Here is a 4,308-nt window from a genome sequence, read left to right as displayed (position 1 = left end):
GGTGTCCATTTCATTTTCATTGAAAAAGGGGACATTTAAAATAAATCAGAGAAAAACCTGGGACAATGAAGAAAAAAATGGGACACAAATATTGTATTGACTAAATTTAATACACGTACAAGTCTACCTTTACAACGTGCACTCAGATGATCCCAAATCATTTTTTACAATTATTCTGCCACACTGTCACTGTACTTTTCACTTTTATGTACTTTATCAAGAAGTGCATTTTCGTTTTAAATTGTATCATAAAAGTCAGAACACGATACACCATTAAAGTGTGTTTTGACAATGAACAAGACCTTCACTGTTTCAACTTTCATTCTGTTTTTTTCATCCGACCACAAAGAGTTCACTAACGAAAACACACGTTCCACAGCAGCATTTGACCCAGGAACTGCCAGACAAAACTCCACCAAATGAATCATTTTTTTCATGTTAATGTTTTACTTTTGAAATAGCAAATATTTTACACCACGTTGCACTAACACCATCTTTGTCTCCTTTACTTTTTATGAAATTCTGTGCACATGAAAATTCATCAAACAGCTCGTATTCATCAACACGAGAATTTGGTACAATACTTTTAACAAAAACACAACAGTCCTGAATATCCTTCCACTGCTCATTTTCAGTATTAACGCAGTCAAATGCTTTAAAAGGTGTGAGAAGTGGTAAACACCATTCTTTAATATACTCAATGCAAGAGTCATAGAAGATGTCAGCATAAATATGAAATTGTTCTACAGTAATATCACCCTCTTCTTCCAGCTTTCTTAGAGTCTCATGTACAAAGGATGTGAGAAGTCTTTCAGATTCTCTACATTGTAATTTGCCCAATAATTTATTTCTTGATAAACTTCCACTATTGTGATTTCTTGTTTCTCAATACATTTAATTGTTGTGGAGAAAGGTTTTAGCTGGCTAACAAGAAAATGTAGAACAACAATAGACACAGGATTATCAAACAATTGTTTAAGGATAAGGGAATTGAAATATGATTTCAAAGCAGGAAATATCTCTACTATTCTTTCCAATGCTGGTAGCAGAGATGGCCACCTTGTCTTTCTGTGCCCAAGTACAGTTTTGTATTCAATTTCAGTAAACTTACAGAATGACTTCAGAGATTCAACCCTTACTGCATATATGTGGAAATGGAGGTAGATTTTGTTTACAATTAATTGGCAGTCGACGGGTAGGCAATCTGAGCCAGTTTGTAAGGAATTGTGCACCACATGTGCTGGACAGCCAACACGTACTATAGTATTCACTGTGTTCTGTTGCAGTTTATAGAACAACTGTTTTTTTCCTTTCCTCTGCTTACCACCAAAATTGGTGTTAGTGTTGTCTGCAGAAACTGCAGTCACCTTTCCCTCAAGTTCATATTTCTTTAAAACCTCCAGCACATAATTCTGAAGTAAATCTGATGTTTCTCCAGCTAAATTAACCACTTTCACCGTGATGCCATTTTCAGTGTGAAAATACCTGATAAGGAGAGGAACCAACTTCAAATCCAGATAATTCGATGTATCAATCATTACAGAAATGAATAGAGCACATTTCAGTTCATTTAAAACCTGCTGAGCTTCATACGGTGCAATGACATTTGAAATGATTGCATAACATTTTGTGTGTCCATGTGTGAATTTCGGATTGAAAAGTTTTTTAACAACTGCCATAGTACAGTCCATTGACTTTAAGCTATGGTTAGGCATTGCACTGTGGTATGCAAACGTAGCTTCTTGTGATGCCAACTGCCTATTCATTTCAGTTACTGATTTTAAGTTTACATAGTAGTCACTCATGCGTTTATTTGCTCTTTTCGTTTGATCACTCATGTGATGTTTCTTCGTCTTAATGTGATTCACAATGTCAGACCTTCCACCATGACCAATAGCAAATTTTGATCTGCACGACGTACATTCTACAGTTTCTCTACTAACAGTGATAAAAGAAAACTCGCTTTTTATATTGCTGTTAAAATTACACTTTCGTTTTGGCATAATGAAACAGTGATTGCACAGTGCAAAACATTAACAGTGTGGTGACCTTCGACCATAGATATTGGTAGACTGGTCATGATGTATATTTCGTGGCACTAACATCTCTACTGCTATACCACGTGACTATTGGCAAAACAATGGTGATATCCTGTTGTGCTTATGGTTGTACCGAGCGTTTTGTGAAGGGAAGTAACATTAAACTTCACGTGTAAGTATTATTAGTTTAATTTAGCGGCATTTCTTGAATACTGATAAGCTATTGTGTGTATCATATCCTTACCCAGAACGCCACAGTTACGTAAATTGGCGGTTTGAAGTGCTGTGTGTGTTTCCAGGCGCACATTGCAATCGTATATATTTCTTGAAATGGTAAGCTACAAAGCTGCTTTTTCTCTTTCGTATAGGTTTCCAAAGGATGAAGGGCGCAGGCAGGTGTGGATACAGGCAGTGAAACGAAAAGATTTCAAGCCTACTGCGCACACACGCATCTGTTCGAAGCAATATACAAAGATGATGTGACTTACCAAACGAAAGCGCTGGCATGTCGATAGACACACAAACATACACACAAAATTCAAGCTTTCGCAACCAACGGTTGCTTCGTCACGAAAGAGGGAAAGAGAGGAAAAGACGAAAGGATGTAGGTTTTAAGGGAGAGGGTAAGGAGTCATTCCAATCCCGGGAGCAGAAAGACTTACCTTAGGGGGGAAAAAAGGACGGGTACACACACACACACACACACACACACACACACACACACACACACATCCATCTGCACATACATAGACACACCTATGTGTGTGTGTGTGTGTGTGTGTGTGTGTGTGTGTGTGTGTGTGTGTGTGTGTGTGTGTGTGTGTGAGAGAGAGAGAGAGAGAGATATTTATTACCAATAACCCTTCCCACTCCAAAAGCAATGGCAATGTGCATTGCTACTACATAAGAAGAAAGGATGATGTTTACTATCCTGGATTAAATCTGACTTTGGTACAAAAAGGGGTGAATTATGCTGGTATTATTTTAAAGAACAATTTGCAAAAACAAGTTAGGGGTTTGATTTCTCATCAGGGTTTAGTTTTATTTTGTACTTCCCAGTTACAAAACATACGAATATCAGAAACAGATACTGAATACCATTTGCAAAAAGGTAGTTGTATGGCCTATGTTAGTTTCCTGATAATAAGCTGTAATGTATGGGATAAATAATATGCTGCTACAAAAATCTTTGGTCATTTACCAAAAAGCATTAAAAGCCTGACAGATAGCCAACCAGCATTTAAAAACAAACTAAAATAATCTATGAATGGCAGCTCCTAGTCAGTAGACGATTTTTTAGGTATAAATAAGTGATTGGAAGAATTGTCATGTAATGATAGGTCTACCTTTCATTAAACTGACACATCATTGCAAAGTATCGTATTCGTGATCTGTGGAACAAGTATTCATGTAAGTAGGTACTGATTTTGTAGATATCGTATTTGATACATCTACGAAACAAACTGTTTAAACAAAAAAAGAGCTTTCAAATGAAACTGCTTTACGTTTTGTGGGTGAACGACACAATTGAGTTCGTTACATTCGATGTGAACACGTGTGTTTACGTTACAGGTTTCGTTGTTTATGCCGATTTATGAAGTCTATAACACTTTCTACAACCAAGGCACTAAAACACACACACGCAATATTTACATTTTATGCAGTGCATAACGCGTATTGTTAGTAGAGAATGCATCTCATAATTGGTAACACTGAAATATTCGCGGCGAATATATTGCCGAACATCGAAAGTGTTTCAGCAGTTCACAAAGTTCATTGTGAAGTAATGGCTGTAAAACTAAATTTGTACCGTGGTTACGCAATAATGTATCACTTCTAGCTGTGTTTACATAAGCTACATTTAATGTGGTGAAGTTAGCAGGAAATCCACTGAGAAATACTGGAAGTGAAATCAGGAATGAGAATGCTGCCTTGAACTCCCGCCGACGTTCTGGCAACAGTCACGTGATTCTATGTTGCAGCCACGGCAGATGTATAGCCGCTGCACTGCTTGCCCAGTCTATTAGTATGTATGGTCGAAGGTGGTGACGAAAGCCAGAGAGCAAGTATCAGTGGTGTAGAGTATCTCTGGGCCGAAAGGACGGACTCAGTGGATCGATTTAGAAGAGAAGAATCTTCGTTGTTATTCCTAACCTATAGTGCGTTTAAAATTACTTGCGATTTTTGACAGTTCGGTACATGTCTGGGGTATGCTGAAAGCCATCACACGTTTCCCAGCGTTAATAATTGCGCAGTTAATAGCAAGTCA

The sequence above is a fragment of the Schistocerca piceifrons genome, chromosome 2, assembly GCF_021461385.2.
Source record: "Schistocerca piceifrons isolate TAMUIC-IGC-003096 chromosome 2, iqSchPice1.1, whole genome shotgun sequence".
In the NCBI taxonomy this organism is placed as follows: Eukaryota; Metazoa; Arthropoda; class Insecta; order Orthoptera; family Acrididae; genus Schistocerca; species Schistocerca piceifrons.
Note: the sequence above shows the minus strand (reverse complement) of the source record.